This window comes from Protopterus annectens, chromosome 6.part1 (assembly GCF_019279795.1).
Source record: "Protopterus annectens isolate FY-2018-M chromosome 6.part1, PAN1.0, whole genome shotgun sequence".
NCBI classification, from domain to species: domain Eukaryota; kingdom Metazoa; phylum Chordata; order Ceratodontiformes; family Protopteridae; genus Protopterus; species Protopterus annectens.
The window spans coordinates 230,673,547-230,695,672 of record NC_056738.1 but is presented as its reverse complement, the minus strand read 5'-3'; the positions used below and the strand labels follow the sequence as shown (position 1 = coordinate 230,695,672).

Sequence of the window (22,126 nt, the reverse complement as noted above, 5' to 3'; positions counted from 1 at the left end):
CACCTTGTGTTTGTAAGGCAAACAACTTAACCATTAGGCCACCCTCCCTACCCTTTGTCTGCATCTTCTGAGATGCTTTATTAGAAGCATTATTATATATTGTTACAGTGTGAATTAAGTAGGTGTATCTATTCTATAATCTATAATCAATAATCTAAACAAATATGTATAAAACAAAATAGACACATGAACCATATTACTGAAAATTTAATTTCTGTCAGAAATAGTTTAGAAAAGTGTGGGTATATGTTGTTTGATTAGAATCTTAAACGCTATATAAAGAACATGTTTGCAAACTGGGTGGCATCCACAAATCTCCTTCTGGCATGTATAGGCTACAACTTGAACTTATATATTCAAGGTAGGTGGATTACTGACACTGCAGTGCCGTATAAGGGGATTTGCACTCCTGAGCATGGCATCCTTTTCATGAGATGTGAAACCTAAGATCAATGAGCATGAGTTGGTGGTAGCTCAGGTGGATGTAAAAGATCACTTGGTACCTACTGAAAGCAGTAGGGGTACTTTATTAATATCTACAATAATTTTATGTCATATAAAAAATTAAATCAATTATTTTCACACTCATTTTTTACATTTGTGATTAAAATTATTTATGTTATCAACACAAAGAACTTAAATAAACACATATTTCTTTCATTGTTTTTTCCTTTATTTTTGTCTTTCACAGCTGTCTTATTATTTCAGCTACTGCATTATCCTCTTCCATTTTCCTATTATATAACAAATATATAAGAAATACTTAATATGGGTGTTGTGGAAAAAAAGATTTGTCACAAATAATACTTTGATATCACATTTCTTTACCTCATAGTGCTTGCTTTCCAGGCTATTGGAGATCTTGTGTTCCAATAGAAGGATTCTTTTGTTTGTTGGTCTTTTTGGTCTTTTTCTTTTACACCACATTGAAATTTATTGCTTCCCACATGATATCATATTTTTATTTATATTTATATATTTAAACTCTTCTCATCTGTATTCATTTTTAAGCTTTTCACAAAATTCTTTATTCTTTTTGCTATCCAAAAAATAATATTTTGTTGTTTCTTCTTCACTACAGTCAAAACCCTTTCTTACTTGTATAACCTTACATGTCATATTCCCTTTCACCAGTAACTTGTCTAATGAATTTCTCCATGAAAAACCATCTGCTTCAAAGCTTTTTCTTCTGTATTTTATTGCTTTTTCATCTTGTAATTCTTTCTGTGGGTACACCCATTTTTTTACATTTTTTGTCATATTCTTTTTCTACTATCGTGTCCTTTCTCTTTTATCTTCTTTTCCCTTCCTTCCCATACATTTTTATATTTTTCATATAACAATTTATCTATAATTTATTTTTGTTGTTATTTCACTTTTCTAATTACCTAAAATAAATGAATAGATGATAAGTGCACGGCTGGGTTTTTTTTTAAATTCAAACTACTTTCTTCCTTTTTATTATAAATTATCCCTCTTCTCAAAGGGTCCAGTCTTGAGCCCTAAATGAAGAAAAAAAAATCACTAATAATTCTCTTTACATTTGAGCAGGAACATATATCTTTCCCCTATATATTATTTTTTTCCTAATACATAAGCATTCAACATATATAGTTTTTTATTAAATGATAATAAAATATTTCACCAAGTTAACATTTTTTATTCATTCCAGTACCTCTCCATTGACTTATTATTTTATTTCTTTAACATTTGTTAACCAGGAAAGTCTGACTTGGAAGGAAGCGAGCCAGGGGAGAAATGTTCAAAGAATGTTCAAAGAATTATATTACAGCTGACATTCTTCTTTACAGTCTGTGAGCCATTGGTTAGACTTCTGCAGACTACATTAACTTTATGTCTTGCTGTAAAATTAACCTTAAAAATATAAGATAACACTTATTACAGAAAATATTAGAAATGGGCATCCCACTGTATGTAAATTTGTCAGATGTCACTGCTGAACCGAATTCTCTAGACTAAGGGCAAGTTAAGTCATTTATTTGGGACTCTTGTGACAGTGGCTAATTGATTCACAGTTTTACTACATATTAATTTATTTTTGTTAAAAACTTGTGTGTTTTATAATTATAATTTCTAACCCTATGTAAACACTCCTCAGGAGATTTTCTGCAAATGGAGCTACCTTTATGTACATATTTGCAACATATGCAGGTACCTTTCAATACTTTTTCAAAGTGTTGCACCACATGGTGTAATATTGCCACTTGTTATCATTTTTATTCTTTGATATGATAGTAATGAGGAAAAAAACATAACTGACAGCATTTAAGTGAAACAACATCTGCATTCCTAACTTAAATGAATGCGTGCACTGTCAGTTTTTTTTAATGACAGCAGTCTAAAATGTGCGTTCATCATATTAAAAACTGGACAAATCTTAACTCATTACTGCCAAGTAACTTTTCCAGGTGCTTCTGCAGTTGCATCCTCCTGATGCCTCTAGGCATCAAATGTTGCTTGTTCATATTTGCATTAATAATTTCAAAACTATGCTACATGCAAGGCATTAGAAGATTTATTTTAAAGCTTATACAGTGGCAAATAAAACTGTCTCTTACTTGACCTCTGTCTAGTGCAGGGAAGAGATATTAATTGTTGATCATATAATAGCTATTTATATTATCATAAATGTCATGCTTTTCTAAATATCTTGACAACTGACTATCACAGACAGAACTGCTTAGCATCATATGAAAGCTCTTACCTGGATGAACAAAATGCTGATGGCAGTATATGTATAACATTTGTAGTTCATGAGATATTTACTTTATTTTACTTTACATTTGTTGACCGGGCTAGTTTAGTTGGATATATGTCCATTTTCAGTAGAGGCCTGGGTAGAAAAGCTCCACAACATAGAAAAAAGACAAGAAACTTGTACCAAATAATAAGCACTTCAAAAGCAATGCTAGTAGGACAGACAACAAAAAATACATCTGGTGGAGAAATTATAAACAAAGGAATACAACTAGAGATTATAAAGCATTTGGAGTCCTGATGTCACAAGATATAACATGTTGAAAGAATTACAAAGAGAACTATCATTGAATATAAGAATATTACTGTTTTTTTTTTTTTTTTTTTTTTATTTTAGTAGTTCAGTGGAGTTGGTGAAGTTAAAGTAATAAGCTAGTACTAAAGTAACATATTGAAGACGTTGAGATCAAAAGAACAGGTGAGTGACTGGAGGCAATAAAAGTTTCAGTCAGGGTTGGTACAAGGACAGAGCCATTGGGATTTAAGGAAGATTTTTAGATGCTTTTTGAAAGTGGGTGTAGAGGTGAGTGTTGTAAGTTCACTTGGAAGCTTGTTCCAAATAGGTCCAATTGAGTTGGAGAACAGACAGTCCCCAGCTTTGTTGTGGGATTTATGGTAGGCTGCTAGGAGTTTAGTAGCTGAGCACAAAGAAGAGAGGTTTTTATAAGGGCTAATAAGAGTACAGAGTATGGTAGTATTAGAAGGTTGAAAGAAGATTTTGTGGGTGATGCTAAGTTGCTGTAGCGGTAGTTGATTATGTAACTACAGCCAACCAAGTTGTTTAAGATTTAAACAATGGTGGGTACGAAAAGGGCCTCCTGTGGCAAATCTGGCAATGTTGTTGTATGAAGTTGCTAGTTTACTGAGATTAGATTTAGATAGGTTTGTAAAAATAGGTGAGGCATAGAGAAGGGTAGATAGCAGGTGTGTCTGAGCAATAGTAGCTCTCACTGAAGCAGTGAGGAAGGGTTTAAGCCTATAAAGAGATCCGAGTTTTCTATTGACTGACTTGATGTTTAAGTTAATATGAGAATCAAAGTTCAGATTATGATCTAATGTGACACCTAGTAGTTTGGCAGTAGGCTCAGAGGATATTATTGTTCCATTATTAGATGTTATATTGAAGTCAAAAGTAGAGGATTTCTGTGTAGGTGTAAATAGTAATAATTTAGTTTTTTGGGATTAAGTAGGAGGGAATATTGATAGAACCAATTTTCAGCAGCTGTAAAAACTTTTTGGGTAGTAGTCTGAAGCTCAGCTGGGAAAGATTCTGAACATATCAATGTTGAGTCATCTGCATATTGAATGCAAATGGTTTGTGGAAGGGACTTATTTAGATCATTAATAAAGATAGAAAAGAGGAGTGGTCCAAGAATGGAACCTTGTGGTACTCCGATTTTGATGGGAAGCAGAGAGGATATGTGATTGTCCTAAAGAACTGCTTGCTGTCTATTTTCTAAGTAGGAATTAAACCACTGGATTGCCTGGGAGTCTAATGCCAGGGATTCAAGGATGTTTAGTAAGAGTTTATGGTTAACCATATCAAAGGCCTTAGAGAGGTCTAAAAAGAGAGCTGAGGACAGCAAGTTGTTATTACAATTTTTATTAATATGGTCTGTGAATGATAAGATAGCAGTAGTTGTGCTGTGATAAAGTCTAAAACCGTGTTGGCAATCTGCTAGAAGATTATTTTGGATAAGATGGTCAAGCAATTGCTGATGGACACATCTTTCCATGATTTTAGCTAAAGGAGAAAGTAGGGCTATGGGACGGAAGTTGGAAAGTTTCTTAGTGTTACCCACCTTATGAAGAGGAATGATATGGGATACTTTCCAGAGGGATAGGATAATGCCTTCAGTTATGGATCGATTTATTAAAATGGCGACAGGATAGGCAAGTACTCCAGCTGCAATTTGTAGATACTCTGATGGGAGGAGGTCAGCTGAGGGAGAACATGGTTTAAGTTTCCTAAGTAGGATGTGGATGAGATCTGTTGAGACTGGTTGTAATTTGAAGGGGGGGGGGTTTGTTGTTCAGGGAGTAAGGTTCCTGGGTGGATCTAGGAGGCAAGGTTTTGGCTAGGGATGTAACGGTCTCAGAGAAAAATTTGTTGAAAGTGTCAGCAATTTGGTTGGGTGTACTCTGAGTGAGGTTGGAAGGAGTGGGAGTTTTAGAATTACCTGGATGTAGTAATTTATTGATACCTGACCAGAATTTCTGAGGGTATTGGTACTGAGGGTTTTGGAATTTCAAGTAATAATTTTTCTTGTCTAGAAGTATTAGTTTCTTGGTTTCATTTCTAAGCTGTTTAAAGGTTTGGTGGTCAATCATGTTTTTAGTGCTACGCCATTTGGCCCAAGTTCTATTTCTATGTAACATTTTGTGTTTGGTCTCTTTGGTTAGCCAAGGAGCAGGCTTTACTCTGGTTTTAATTGATTGAGTGGGGGCATGTTGGTTGAGAATCTGAAGGAATTTGTTGTTGAAGTAGGAAGTTGCCTCATCAAGAGGTAAGTATTTTAGGGGAGACCAATTGCAAGCTTTGAGCTCTATTTGGAAGCTTGTTTGGTTGAAATATTTCTTGTTCCTGGTTGTTCTGATAATTGTATGCTTGGGGATAGGAGTTATTTTTCTGGTATTATAAGTGGGTAGGTGGTCGCTGATATCATCAGGTAGTATGCCTGTGGTATAAGCCAGGGGGTGTCTATTGACTAGAATCCAGTCAAGGGTGCTCTGTTTAGAGCTAGATTTATTTATTCTAGTAAGGATGGTAATGGTTTGATTGAAGCCATAAAGGTTTATGTGTGAAGGTGGTTTTTGGGAAATACAACAATTCCAATCAATATTAAAGTCTCCTAGGAGAATAGTTTCCTGAGGGAAGGAGGTGGACAGCCAGCTCAGTGCATTTTCAAGGGTATTAGTATTATTCCTGGGGGGATGTAACAGCATATTATGTAAATATATTTATTTTTATTAAGCAGTAGTTTGGAGATTAGAATTTCACTATTACTTGGTGAGGGTGGTTTAGTATCTAGTTGGGTAACCAGTAATTCAGTTTTGTAGAGTATTGCTACACCACCACCCTTTTTGATTGGGCAGTCAAGTCTAAGGATGTTGTAACCTGGTGGGATTATATCATTGTCCTTAGTTTCTGATTTAAGCCAGGTTTCAGTTAGCATAAGATATCAAAGGGATGGAGATCAAGTAGGGCATGCAGTTGGGTAATTTTATTATTTAGGCTGCGAATATTTAGGTGGGCTATATGGAGTGAGTTGGGTGTGGTGGTAGGATTTAATGAATTAGTTTGTTGACATGGGGGGATATTAGGGACGTCGTTGTTTGGGCCTGGGTTAGGGTGAATGTCGCCATAAAGGAGAAGTAACTGCTGGGGACTGTGTAAGTATTTGAAGAGTTTGGAAGAGGTTGCAAAGAGTTTCTTGTTTTGGAAAAACTTGATATGTGTAGTTCTATGGAAATGAGGTATGAGGTAGGAGGATGAAAATTTTATATTGCTGGGTGTTAGTGGGATGTAAACATAGAGAGGAGAAGTTTGTTTTACTGTTAGCTGGGACTTAGTTAATGTTTTGTTTTCATAGAGAGTGAGGGTGTAAGAAATAAGAAGGATGTTTAGTAGTAAGAAAGAGGAGAGTAGAAAACGATATTTAAGAATGCTTGGTTTGTATATAGCAAGGGGGAGTGTTGTCCTAGAGGCAGGAGACAGTTAAGATAGGAAGAGTAAGGGGTTAAATGGGTAGAGTAGTTTTACTAGAGGGAAAGGACTGTAATATTAATGAGTAGGCAGTATTGTTGGTTGGGTAATTAGGTGATGAGGGCTATTAGTGGATGTGGTAGGTGGTTGGGTTACTGTGCTATAACTCTAGGACCCCTGGGGGTGGGTGGGAATTGGGGGTAGGGTAGGGGAGCAGAGTGAGCCCACAGGGCAAACAGAGTGGGTTGAGCAAATAAGGAGAGCCAGAAAAAAAATAATCAGTCAGGTTGTTAGGGATTACTCCTAGGGTCAGGTACGCTATCCCAGTGAGAGGAGAAAAAGAAGCTGAAGGATATATACAAGGCAGAATTAAGACACCTGTAGGGTGTTTAATCAGTTCAGGAAAGGATTTCACTTTAGGGGGCTCCTACAAACTACCAGGAGTTCATGGGACATGGTTGTAAAAGCAGGAAGGTTTAGACATCTATTTCAGGTTGTAGGATAAGAATACTACGTCAGCTATTATGTTAGGGATAAAACATTCAATTCTTGTTATTTCTTTTCTTTTTTGTTTTCCTTTTTTTTGTGTTAAGTAGGTGTAGGATGCAGAGATATGGAGAAATCCACTGGGAGGGAAAGGTAACACTGCAAGGCGTACCTAAAAGAAAGTGAATAAAAACTGTTTTGGAGCGCTAGGGATTCCTATGGAGGGAAACAGATTTGAAGTTTAATAATGCCACCTAGTGGCCATAATAAGCAATTACTTCCCAATATTTCTAGAGGTAAATGAAAGTTGGGCAAGGGAGGGAAGGTGAGCGGGGGTAAAAATAAGGAATTCTAGAGGGTGGCAAGCTGCTGACAGACACGAGGCAGAGCCCTATCCTTGGACAGATATGTCACCAAAAAAAGTTCAAAAGGGTAAATAGCAGCAAGAAAAGTACATACATGCAGCAATCTTTAGGGAAGGAGCTGTAATGTGATTCTTGATGGAGCAGCTATTCAAAAAAATAAACTTGAGGAAGCTTCAAAGGTAGGGTGGTCCGCAGGGCAGGTATCAGCTACAGGAGTGGACAAGGAAACACAACAGCGAGCGAGCTGTAATAAAAGGATAAAAAAAAGAATAATTAGGTTACAATGTTAATTTACAGCAGTAAAAAGAGAGAAAGTAAGTAGCTAGATGAGAGAATTTAACATTAAGGGGGAGAGGTTACAATGTTAATCTGCAGCAGTTGAAAGAGAGCAAGAAAGTAGCTAGTTGAGATATGTTAACATTAAGAAGGAGACAGCTACAGATGGTTCTACAGAGAGAGTATAGTATTACAGTATTACAGCAGAGAAAAAAAAGGGCCACACAGGGAAGAGTAGCTAGAAAGTGTATACAACAGCCAAGAAGGTAGAGACCTATAATGCTTCTAGACCTAAGACATTTACATTTGAGTAAAAGGGTAGTTCCTTTGAACAGAAGACCTTTCCATAGAGGATAAGGAAGATTATTTTAAACAATATGCTTGCACTGTCAGTTTTTTAATGACAACAGTCATAAAATATTTAAGTGGTTTATATAATATTATAATTGTTACAGTGATTTATGAAATCCAGTTTAACACCTAGACCCAAAAGAAAAGTATCACTATCGAAATAGTTTGTGTTGAAGAGTTTGCCATTTACATTTTTAAGAAACCCCTGTGGTTCCAGAGACATGAATATTAGTTTGAAATGTGAGGACATAATCTGATTTATCAAAAAGCTTAGGCTCCACCCATTGGAAGTTACAGTGCAAACTTCCAGAGAACCACTGGAGACAATGAGTTAAACACAAGAAACAATGCAAATAAAAGATCTGTCTACCATGCTGTTTATTCTGGATTATAAACTTTGGTTGAATTTCAGCGATTTGGTAGAAAAAGTTAATGAAAGAAAACTACTTAATCAATGGTGCTGAGAAATAATAATAAAGAAATAATAGTGATTTAGCAGTTTTGATGAATTTACTGATATTAAGGTCAAAAGACCAAAAAAAAAAAAAAAAAAAAAAAAAAAAACTCACGATTTACAAAAATAATAATCAAATGAAAACAGCCATAGCTGAAAATAAAGTATTTTATGTGGTGTGGCAAAATAGCATCGACCCCCGTATCCTGCACAGGAAAATCTACTGAACTACTTCACTTCATAAACATGATAAATTCCAATGTATCTGCATTACAGGGAAAATGGCTATTCTATTACTCTGACTGGAAATTCAAAGTAAGGTGTTTTTAGACAACTGGATTTATCACAGGTTCATAGGTTCATAGGTTGGTACTAGGCTATCAGCCCTAGGGCCTATAGAAGCCTAGCCATAACAATTCCCTGGCTATTTCTTCCCACATTATTTACTTTCCTGGACCCCTGTCTAGCAGGGCGACTGACGTGATCCCTGGGGTGAATTTCCTTTCTCCCATCCAATCGTCAAGGTTCCTCTTGAAGAGGTCCAAAGAGGCACTCTGCTTTACATGTATGGGCAATCTATTCCAGAGTCTGGGGACTCTCTGGGTCAGGAACCTATCCCTCCAGCATGTTTTGTTTATTGTGATGACAAGGTTTAGATCCCTGGAGCGTGTAGCTCTGAGGGATTGGGATTTCTTTAAGTGTAGCATGTCCAACAGCTCTGGGTTTGACATGGCCTTGTATGTTAAGCAGAGATCGCCTCTGAGTAGATGATATGCGACAGAGTATAGCTGGAGTTTTTTAAGGCGGTCAGTGTAGGGCATCTGCTTTAGGCCTGTGATTCTTTTAGTGAGGTATTTCTGAGGCCTTTCCAGTTGTTGCAGATGTCTTGAGAGGTACATACCAAGTTTAATTCATCTCTTACTCACTAAAAGCACCTTATCAAAAAATTAATTCTACCTCATAAGAGTAACTATTTAAACTGGCCTTGTGTGCAAAGATTGACAAATATAGCCAATATGATGTGGAACACTGGGGAAGCAGAAACTTGTCAGATCTAGTCACTATTAATTAAAAGTTTATGGTAGAGCTACTGGATATTTGTACAAAAGTTAAATAAAAAACATACTGTGATAAGCCAGTTTTAACTAGTTTACACTTGTGTACTGAGGTGCTTTGTTGATTAACATCATGGTGAAAAATCTTTCCTTAGAAGGAACTGACCGGTTTTGAAAGCAGTGGATAATTCTACATGAACTAAGAAAATTCTGAATATAGCCTGTGTAATAATTTATGTTTAGACATTCACTATAACATGATTTATATTACAGTATTTGACATACAGCATAAAAAGTATCACTGGTTGCATTGTGGATGGTTGAGACATTTTTGGTTGACATAGGTCAATCATTCCAGACCTAATTCATGGACCATAATGTAGTGGAGAACAGTATTTCCCCCTGTGCAGGACGTAAGATACAGCTGATTTCAACTGTTTGATAGCTTGCTATTTGCCTGACCTAGTTCAAAGTAAAGTGAGTTGATTGTGTATAAATCAATGAATGATGACTGCTTTGTTTTTTTTTTTTGTACTGCAAGCTAGAAAACATACTTGGACAATGTTAATCTCTGTGTTTTGCCATCCTAAGTAGAGTTTTCTTCATTTCTGATGATTTCTCCTGAATGAACTACTCTGCAAATGTTATAGCTTTAGAAGAGTTTTTTTTTTGTTTAGTTAAGTGGAACAGTTGTAATGCTCATTTGATCAGAAGCATGACAACGGTTCATTCACAAAATACAATCACCAGTAAGTAGCTGCTAATGAAACTTAGTGAGTGAATTTTATTTATTTGTGTTAAATGATTTAACGATATTCATAGAAGTGTGCTCAAGCTTGTATGCATATGGATACATGCACATACAAACCCACATACCACATGCATATTTGCATGCACATATACACATACACAAATGCACACACAGACATTCAAACACACATGCATGTGTGCATGCCCACAGACACACATACATGCATGAATGCATGTGCATATGCACACACACACACACATAGACACACAATCATGCGTGCACACATGCAATCAAAAAAATACACATACACATACACAAACACTGACATGCAAAGACATACACACAGACACACACATGCATACACACACATAGACACAAACTCACACACTCGTAAGGAAAGATTTGCTATAGCATATTGAAAAAAAATAATGTTTAATCATTGAGACAGGTGGTTACATCACTTTGACAATACTTAGTTATTATGCAGTCTATACAAAGGAGTTTCATAAGTGTATCTTTTGAAAATATGATCACGTAAATTATTAACTCAAAAAATTAATGCTATGTCTAGAGAGAATGTGACCACTAATAAGGTACTTACTTGAAGGCTACTTTTTAATCTCATACTGTAGTCATAAGACAAAATGATTTTAAAATAATTAACTGCACATGGCATACAAATAGCAGCTTTATTTATTTAATACTATTTTTTACTATTTTTATTTGTTAACTATGGTACAGGAATGCAGTATGTCCACTCTAGAAATTAATAGATTGCAGACATGTGACACACGCTTAACCTATAGAAAGTTAGGGGGATAGCATGGAATCAAGGGAAGTAGCAACAATTAATGTGACACCCTGTTCTTATGTAGAAAAGATTGAAAAAAGGGGGGTTGATGATGATTACGATAAGCATTAATCTCAACTGGCCTTTTTCTGACTCAGCCAATAAGTACAAAAAAGGTTGAAACAAAATATGTATATGAAAAAAAATGAATATGCAACAAAAATGTAGAAATTGCAAAAAACACGAGTAATACATATTAGGAATATGTATGTTAACATGATGCCATAAATCAGGAGACAGGTATAGTTAATCAGAATATAAGTACAGTGCAAATACATCATATCAGGTAGAAAACAGAGAACAGTTGCAAAAATAGTGATGTAAAAATAACATTAACAAATGACTAACTACAAATCCTGAGCAAGTGCATTACAAACCAATAAATAAGAACTGTTATGTAAGTCTTGCAATACTCAGCATTAATAGCAGAAGACTTTCTGTTCAGAAAAAAACAGAAAATATCTAATGTCTAAGTCCAGTGAATAAGACCCTGCCAACTCCACTATTGTTAATTCCGAAGAAACATTACATTTTATCTTGTCTCCTTATAAATACCAAAAGTAACAAGATCAAATGCTGGCAAACACTAGAGAAACCATTTTATAATTTGCTGATATGGATCTCCCAAGGCTGAAAAAAATGTTTAGCACTGAGACACCGAGAGTTGTAGCCTATGTACAAAATGTGGGTGTGCTGATTGTGATGAAATCAATAGGGATTAGAATGTTTTGCTTGTAAGTAGCCTGCAGCGCATTAGATGACCAATCAATTCTCTTTAGTAAATCACTTGTACTAGTTCCAGGATGATCAGGATAGATAAGCAGGCTAGTGCAGTAGCCTTTTCATTTGCTTCAGCATGACATTCTTTAAAGTCCTTTGAAAGGAATAGACAATTAGCAGCTCTGAATGTTGTTTTTCTTGATAATTTAATCACAGTTGTGGCTTGGAGATGAAAGTGTACATGTAGTCACTTCTTAGCTCTACACCTTAGAAATGCATTTAATCAGTGAAGGCAACTGCTGTCCTTGGTCTAGTACAGTAGGAAGCATTTAAAAGAAATACTCAATACCAGTGTTCTTATGCATAAGCCATATTTTATTACAGAGAAGTGAAACATGACTACATCATTTTTTTAATATCTGTTACCCAGGCAACCTCTGTCAGGTAGGTAAATACACATAAATTCTTTGTTCCGTCAAATGCCATATGCAGAATATGGCAATGGCATCCATAGAGGATTCATGATGTTTTTTTCTTTATATATATATATATATATATATATATATATATATATATATATAGGTCTACTATACATAATCGAAATTTCAAAAAGCCGAAACCCATATAGCCGAGACCATTGTTTGACTTTTGAAATTTCGAACATATAAAAAAACAAAAAAAAATAAACTACCTACTCATTGCTAGCAAGGGGCCAAGCCCCCCCTGCACTCCCCACACACCCCATGCTATTTAAATATACCAACTTTGAGATCACACTTTTGTTTTTCTGAACTCTGAGCTCGCACTACAGTGCGGAAAATGGGAATATATATATATATATATATATATATATATATATATATATATATATATATATATATATATTGTCTACAGCAAGAATGAATCACAAGAATTTATCACAGTGCTCATATAAAAAAAATGCAGAACATAAATACCATGCAGTGCCATAAACAAAAAGTACCTATCAATGTTTCATATATAAACACCATTGCAGTAGACAATAGCTAAACATTTGTTACTATGTCATTTGTAAAGATATGGTAAAGAAACAGACACACAGACACATCACAGGCAATCTTACTCTCAACCTCTTAGCACAGGAAATCTGGACAAAGCCAAAAATAATGGGGAGGACATAGGCCCAAAAATAGGGACCAATTTTAAATATTGCTATTATAAACTTGGAAAGTTGCTAAAATAAAAGGCCTTATGTTAATAAGCATTTTTTGAAAGATATGTAGTCTAAAACCTTATTTAGTGACTTCACTTCTCAATTATTTGCCAGGAAAAACAAAACAAAAAAAACAGAAATTTTATGAGGACCAAACTAAACATGACTCAGAAATCTGGACATTCTGTGAAAATATGGACAGTTGACATGTATGCAGGCAATTGTACTGAATTCTTATGTTTCTGTAAATAACAAGAGATCAAGTGAAAAGATATTCCTATAGAAATGTACAGACCAAACAGAACATTTTTTTTAGACACTGTTTTTCTTCCTTTTATTTATTATACTGCTGTTACCTGATGAACTCTATAACAGAACACACAATCTCTAAGCAATTATCTGTCTTCCTCCTCCAACAGAGTCACAGCAACTAGGATTTGCCCTTAACCCTGCCTGTTATATCACACACTGATTGCATACCAGTCACACAACTGTATTAGAGCGCTTACCCGCTGAAGAAAAGCTCTTTATTGAAGTTACCCACTGTTTCTCAGGAAAAAAAGTGCATGTCTTTTTTCGTAATCTATATCCCTAAAGATTTCTGAAACATGATTTTCTGAGAAATACTTCTAACATTATCTTATTTATGTCACTGAGAACTTTAACATTTAAAGCCATGGCTGACTGTAGCAACAACTCTTCAGCTTATAAATGCAGATCTTTAAGTTGAGACATGATAATTTGTTATACTATTGCCTAGTTGCACAAGCAGCTAAGGTTACTAATTTACCACTGAATTTCAGCATCTTTCTTCTTTTATCTATCTACATTAATTTTTCATTTTTTTCATTTTATTCATTAAATGTTAATGTTTTCTTCCCACATGGCTTTTGATATTGTTTTGGTTGGTGAGATACCACATTTCTGATGCGTTGATTAAGTTTTAGTACCACATTATTTGTATTATTTATTTATTTCCCCACTCCCCTACCCTCATGTCATGCAGAGTATAGGCATTCTACCGCCAAACTTTTTTTGAAACATTTCACATAAACAATATACATGCATATCCTCATTGCTCCTCATTTCAGAGATATATAAATATGACACCCCCCAGCTGGTTCTACAGCCCACCTCAGCCATTCCAAGGATCATCCTCACCAGGTGTCTTGTAGGAATATGCTGCTCTTTTTCTTGTACTGCCGCCAGAAGAAATGCAGGCTGATAGAAAAACAAAGAGAGGTAAAAGCACCTCCATTTACTTGAATTAGAATCCCAGTTAAAACAGCAGCCATCATGTCTCTGTTAACAGTTGCTTTATTGTATGACCTGAGAACGTTTCATTATTTGTACACACAGATTCAATGATAACCCGCAGGCAGGGTACTTCATTTGGGATATCAGGTTCAATAACTTTAAACATCACCAAATAAAACTAAAACTGCCACCTCATTGCTAACTCAAACTGCACAATTATCTCCTCCATCAATTATCTTCAGTCAGTACTCCTCTGTAACATTTACTTAGTTATCACTAGTGAAAAAAGTCAGCCGACCATTACAGAAATTATATCTTACATGTAGAGGTTGTTTTCCTTTATGGCAGTAATGTAGCATACAAGAAAGTGGTCCGAATCATAGCACAATTACAGTTTTATGCTTCCCAAGCAGCCACATGGAAATACATTTCCCAATGTGCTTCAGCACACTTACTGACTCGGGTACCATTTAGCTTCCTTTTATAAAAGTTCAGAATTCATAGCTTCATAAGTTCTTTACACAATGTTCAGCCCCGGAGACTTTTAATGAACACTGACTCTGCAAAATTTGTATTACATTCCCAGTGCGTGACCCAAAAGATTAAATCCCTCATTAAGTTACTTGTCTGGTTCATTTTTAATATGTGGAGATGATTTAGTCCATAGTTTCACAGTGTTCTGTATCATGTAACTATACATGTTTTGTCTTGTGTAAATTTAGGATGACATTACTATTATACTGTCATGTTAACATGTTTGTCTTTCCGCTTTTCCCGGTTAGGGGTCACCACAGGAGAACTCCGGTTCCCTAATGATTTGCAGTGGATTTTTACAGTACCAAGTTGCCAGACTGATGCCCAACCTTCAAAGAAGGCACACCCACACATGCTCGCACCTACCTGCATGTCTTTAAGCGTCACTCAAGCATGGGGAGGACATGAGGACTCCACACAGAAGGCGGTCCAGACGAGAATCAAACAGGAGAACCTCTTGCTGTGAGGTGACAATGCTAACCGCTGTACCACCGCAGCATATATATTGTGATGTTAACATAAAAAGTATAAATCTAGATCCAGATGGATAAACAAGAGTTTATCTTTAAAGGCATTGAACATAAGAATAAAATTTCCTCTGAAATACCTATGTCATATAACATTGACTCAGTTGCCTATTGAAAGAAATGTTCAGTAAACATTGCATTATTATATCTTCAGATGATCATAGGCATGTATTAGGCTAATGACCACTAGGGCCTTTTCAAGCCTAGCCACGCATTTGAAATCTCTAACAAATTCTGGTACCCTTGATAATACTGACTTGGGATATGAAAACTCTACAATTAAGGACCTGGGTGATAAACCCTTTACAGGCTGCCTGTGTCCATTTGAGATATAAGTGTCAAACCAGGGGTGAATTTCTGGATCCCAATCCAATTGTCCCAATTTCACTTAAACTGGGTTAGGGAGGAAGTCTATTTCACATGGACAGGGAGTCTGTTTCAGAGATGGGTTTCTTTTACCTAGACTACCTAGCTATATTTTAGTTGTAATCCCTTTGTTCTCAGTAGGCTACCCATGGAGAAAACACAGTAATTGCTGTATAAAGCAACACATTTTGCTGAAATAAGACGAAACAGCTTATTCAGCAACTGTGTTCCTACTGAGTCCTCTTCCTGGTGGTCTTTCTCCTCTATCTTCACTTTTCTTGTAGCATACTACTTATTTATTAGTTTATATTAGTTGCTAGTCAGCTTACAAATTATAGTAAAACAACAGTGAGTATTGCCAGGGGATAAATGCTCCTTAAGCTCAGATAAAAAAATATAACAAAGCAACAGAAAGCACAGGAGCAATCCACAACTATGCAAAACAGTTCTCATAACCGAACTCCTCAGCTTTGAAGTGAAACATCCAACAAACAAGATATTAAAAGAAAGTCAGTTTATTCTTACAGCAAACTTGGTTAACACTTTCACCCATGTGGGCTTCTTAGACCAAATACTAATCACTTGAAAAACACTGAAATTTATACACCTATAAAAAGAGTCATAATGACATCACATCCTATCCGACAAAAAGTTATAGGAACTACTAAAGAGTTAATATATCACGTCCTTCAATAATTCATTAATAGTTCATTAAATATAAAATGATGTAAAGAATCAATTATAAAGAATATATTATAAAAATATATATAAAATGTATAAAAATATATTAATGAAAATGACTTTGTATTCATCATATAATCACATACCCTTAATAACATTCAAACAGCATTGTCATGTAAATTTCGTATTAAATGCATAATGCTAAAATTCATAGTTAACTAACAGTTAACCTCCTATTCTTTAACAAAGGTCTAATGGATATCTTGTCATTTAGACATGATATATGGTCAGCCCTCAGCCTGATTATCCATTTTAACTCACACCTCTCTGTGAAATTCCTAATATCTCCACCCCTCATGCTAGGTGTATTAGCCTGTAGAACTAAAAATCTAAAACTATACTGTGCATTAGTATCAAGAGCATGTTTAGATAAAGCATTTGTAGTGTATTTAATACGTACATTGTAGATATGTTCTCTTATTCTTTCTTTTAATCGTTGACTGTTAGTTAACTATGAATTTTAGCATTATGCATTTAATACGAAATTTACATGACAATGCTGTTTGAATGTTATTAAGGGTATGTGATTATATGAAGAATACAAAGTAAGTTTCATTAATATATTTTTATACATTTTATATATTTCTGTTGCTTTGTTACAAACTATTGTCTTTATTCCTACTGTGGTGTATACTGCATCCGTGTGCCATTCTATACACCTGAACTTACCTTCCTTCCCGCCTTCCATATATATTGACTGATCTCCCTTACTCCAAGCATTATCACTCTAGTACCTTAACACTTACTCAGCATCACTGCTACAGTAGTCTGTGCAGTTCTTGCCCTAGCTGACTACCTCAGTTACCTAATCCATGCCCCTATTGTTGGTATCAAATCATTGGCAAAACAATATCCAGATTGGCCATGTCAAGGTAGGCAGTGTGAACCATTTTGCCATCATCCATTACTTTGATGACTTTCTCAAAGATGTCTACCAGGTTGACTAAGCATGATCTGACCTTAAGGAAGCCAAATTGGGTTGGGTCCAGTGTCTGGAGGTTTCCTGTGTCATTACTGATCATTTCCATGAACAACAGCTGGATCTCACAGCTGCCTGCTGCAGTTACTTTCCTTTTACCAACACGGATATTTTAACTCTCTGTCTCTCTGCGGTATGCCTCCTATCATTTTTATTGTTTTTCTTGGTGTTAGGGATGTTTCACTTTTGCATTTTAACATGATAAACTTGTTTTTTGCAGTCCACTTACATGTACTCATGCCATACAAAATGTCTTACTGTTGTATTACATTGCTATCTCACTACTGAACCTTTTGTTGCATTACTTTGCATTATTCTGCATCTACTCATGTTTCATTAACACCTTTAATACTCATACGTCAAAATCAACAGGAAATCTACTTCAGATTACCACACTGAAAATCAAGCTAAACATCTTAGCATGTATCGGCAGGCTAAAACGGCTGACACAAAAGCATGTCCTGTTGAGAATCAAATATTTTTTCCCCACACTCACTTGAATATATTCATATTTTCATTTTGGTATGTAGTCTGTGTGTTCTTTCAGCCTTAATTCTACCAAATTATATCCTACAGCTCAAAGATCAAACAAACAATAGAGATGTGCAGAAAAATGGACAGTGCGGTGACACCCTCTGTGTGGGACACAGTGTTAATACTGTGTTAGTGCTTAGATAACTGACAGCTACTTGTGTGTGCTAAACTGAGGCATTCTACCACTGCTGCCTCTGGATAGACATTCATTGATAACTGTTACTTCTAATAGGTTAGGATCATGTGGTAACATGAGTTTCTACAACTTAATGCAAGCCCAATGGAAACTCTTACCTTATTATCTAAAATTCAAAAGTACTAAAGAAAGACACAGGAAACATCAAATATCATGTAGGTGAGGGTTAACCCCCTGGACCTCTAATGTGGGCGAAACTGTGATACGACTCTTAATTTTAAATAGAATCCTTATTTGTTGGATTGATGTGTCTCTCTCTCTCTCTCTCTCTCTCTTTCTGTCTCTCCACCACTCCCCAGCTAGTAAGTTAGCCTCTTCATCATTTTATGCCTTATTTATCTATCTTTAGTGTCCATGTGTTGCGCCCCGTTGCCTCTTCTTACATTCTCAGTTGCCTCTTCTTACATTTTCTCCCATCTCCTCATTTCTTCATTTTAATAACAAGTGCAACAAACTGCTGGAGATGCATTACTTTTACTCCTGATCTGAAATAAATTGAGAAGAATATATCATAACGATATGCAAGCAATATAAAAACAAGCATTATGATTATTGTTAAGATACTTATTACAAGCAGTTCAACGTTTTGCCAGTAGTGTAATTAAATGGCTAAGGTGTCTAAATCAGATTTTCCCAAAACTCCAGAGCACACAGCTCAGGCCATCTCCATCTACTGATCTGCAAGGCAATTACTTATATACCTTGTGCCTGCAAAGTTCTCACTCGGTTTTATCAGTTTCCACACGTCTCAGATAAAAGCTACTTTAAATTCTGCACATTTCTCTGTCTCATTCTTTCTCCAAATCTCTTCCTCAGTGCTACTCACTCTGTCACTCTCTTTTCCTTTCTATATGTATAGATCTCCCTCTCTGTACATACACGTATGTGCGTGCGTGTGTGTGTGTGTGTGTGTGTGTGTGTGTGTGTGTGTGTGTGTGTGTGTGTGTGTGTGCATTTATATATGTATATATGTATACAAATTTGTACTTTTTTGTCACTCTTTAAGAAGACATAGTTTGTTGCTTCATGTAAAACATTTGCAAGAATACTAGACACTAAGTAATCAATCCAGCCAATAATGAAATCATTTAAGTTAAGGAGTCAGTTACTGAAATTAAATCATTAATTCATGACATCACATACACTTTAACTGTAAATGTAGTTAGATGATATAAGTACTCTGCAAATAAGGAACCTCAATGAACATGTAATCCTTGTAAATAAATGTAAATAAATATTCTGTATTTCATTTTTTCAAATGGGCTGTGAGAAATCAGACTTTAAAATGCTTCTTGCTTTTCCACTGACTACTTTATGATTTCTGCAATAGACCAAGAATCTTAACTCATCTTAATATTATACAGAAAAAAATCAAAAATGACTTAAATATGAGTCACATATTGCAGTAAAGCATACAGTTATTGTATTCCTATCATTAACACATCTTATTTCTTTAAGACCATTTAGCACTATTAATCTCACATCATTAGGTGACATTGCCAAGTTTCTTGATAGCTTTTCTGGTTATAAGCTTAACATGTACCTATGAAGCTATGGTTGCAGATTGCTGTCAGTGTATTAGCAAGACCATCAGCACATGCAAAAGGAATCAGTGGAAAGTTATGCAGTGCAGTTTCTAGCAAGTGGTCCACTAACAGAAGACACTACTGTTAGTAAATAAAACCATCCATCAGTCTATTCATCTGTCCATGCATCCATCTATCATCTATTCCTGTTGTCATTGGCTGCATTAGTTTGGTAACAAGCTGAGCAGAGCAGATCTGGATTTCCTACACTGCACTGACATCTCTTCTGGGACTCACAGGGGTTCACAAGGTAGCAGAAATATATCCTAGCTCCAGTATATACTGGGCATGCCCCAGGCCTTGCTCCTAGAGAGCATACTAGAAAATTCCTCTAGGGATAACAAAGATGTTGTCCACACAAAGCAGACAAACCATCTCAACTGACTTCTCTCAAATGAGTGGGGTACAGACTGTATTTAATGATTCCTTGTTTTGCTGACCTTTTGAACCTGTAATGGAGACTGACCCTAGCAACTCCATGTAATTCCATTTCCATTACTTTTACTGTGACCTCACCCTTTGTCATTAACTAAAGCTCCTGGTCATAGGCAAGAATAGGACGGAGGCCAAATATTGAACTGAAAGTTTCATCCTATGACTTGTCTCTTCAGATTCACCAGCATAATGTCCCACAATGGCTACAATACTACCATCACTGCACCTGTCTTTTAGTTAGTCTTCAGGTGCCTTATATGCTCACTCAAGGGCAACGTCCCAGGACATGGAAGTGATTGCACTTCAGGTCACTGCTCATTTCTCGTACACAGACAGTGCAGGCCTCTCCTCTGTGGCAGGGATCCATGACACTTCTGGTTTGTTGACACTGATTTTCATTCCATTAACATCAAACTCTTCAGTGCACTGCTTTGGCACATGACAAAGGTCAATGGAAACTGAGACCAGTAGAGCAACATTGTCTTCTAAGAACACTTATGGAGCGCTGATGGCCCTAAAATTAGGTTGTGTCCAAACCTCATCTGCTCTTGATATCCTGTCAGTGAAAATCATAAAATGGAAAGCAAATGATCAGCAACACTGGTAGGATCACATGCTTACTTTGAATGTATCTGGCTTAATACTGAGAATGCAGATCAAATTCTTACTCTGAAACCATGGCAACCATGTAGGAAGTAGCAGCTCATGCCTTCGGGAGCTGAACTGTTGAATGATGGCTGATGTGCAACACATTTTACTGCTGTGCAATGCCTTTGTAGAAACATGTAGTCATTTCATTTGGGCATATACTTATCTGTTTTTTGTCCTGGTCCCCTTCAATAAACACATCACACCGAATGACATTTGACAACCTTTATTAAACTTCCATACCATAGCTTCGATCACCAAAATGATTAATTACAACTAAACACAATATATCTAGTTCTAAACACAACATAAACATCCTTGTATGGTTAATCACAGCAGTGTACCTAATCACCATGTCCAAGTAAGCAGCGTCTATACCTTTGCTCGCTTACTTTACTTATGAAGCAGCACCCAACTCATTTCATATCCCATTTACCCAGTAAGCAGCATCCATACCTGTACTCGCTTACTTTACTTATGAAGGAGCGTCCTATCTCACTTCATATACCGTTCATTGAATTACCTTCCACCAAATACGCAGCATCCTTACCTCAGCTCACTCATCCATTCAGCAAGCTTCCTCCAGCTGCTCATTTTCCTTTCCCCAGCTCCTTGAAATGAACATCCATACACCAGAGGGGGAACAGAAGAAGGCAAGACTGTCCCTCTTCTCCACCAACCAGCCTGACCAGGCTGTTCCCCCCTCCCTTCTAAGCAAAATTGTTCAACCAACTACTTCCATAAAGGTCAGGGTTAAGCCAAACATCATTCGGTGAACCCATCCTCTGTAAACCAAATTACCTCCTTGTCATCAACCCCAAAAGCCTTGACATACCAGTACTGAAACGTGCCTTAAAAAGCCTAAATAAAGTGGGATTACCTGTGACCCACTGTACCACATCAGAAGATCCACTCCAACAAGATCCATTCCCTTTCACTCTGCTTCCTTCAAGCCACTAACCATTACTCCCTCTTTTAACTGCACTCTGTGGCCCCCTTGCACCACTCTGGTCACCAGAACGTCTTCTCCGACCGATATAGTCAGAGCAGGAAGAACATCCACCCTGTCAACTCTGTCACCTTCCAAAGCAACTTCCTTCAGGCCCCCACTGCTTCCACCTGCAAAAGAAATAACACTTTAAAATCTTTGCATACACCAATCAAACTTCTATATGACATTATGCAATGTCAAAGCACACCCCATCCCTAAACTTCCCCGGCTAAATTACCCTGGTTCCCCTACCTCAACCTGACACCACCTTATCACCATTGACCATTCCAGGTCAAGGCAAAACATGCAACAGAATCAATGACCCTCGTTATACACAAGGTAAAGTGG

General features: G+C 36.3%; 1 long non-coding RNA gene across 1 annotated transcript in view; it reads right to left on the bottom strand.

Moving 5' to 3' along the window:
• Nucleotides 1–22,126, bottom strand: part of LOC122805482 — a 1,542,547-nt gene that overhangs the window by 409,681 nt on the left and 1,110,740 nt on the right. The gene's annotated exons all lie outside the window — the stretch shown is intronic.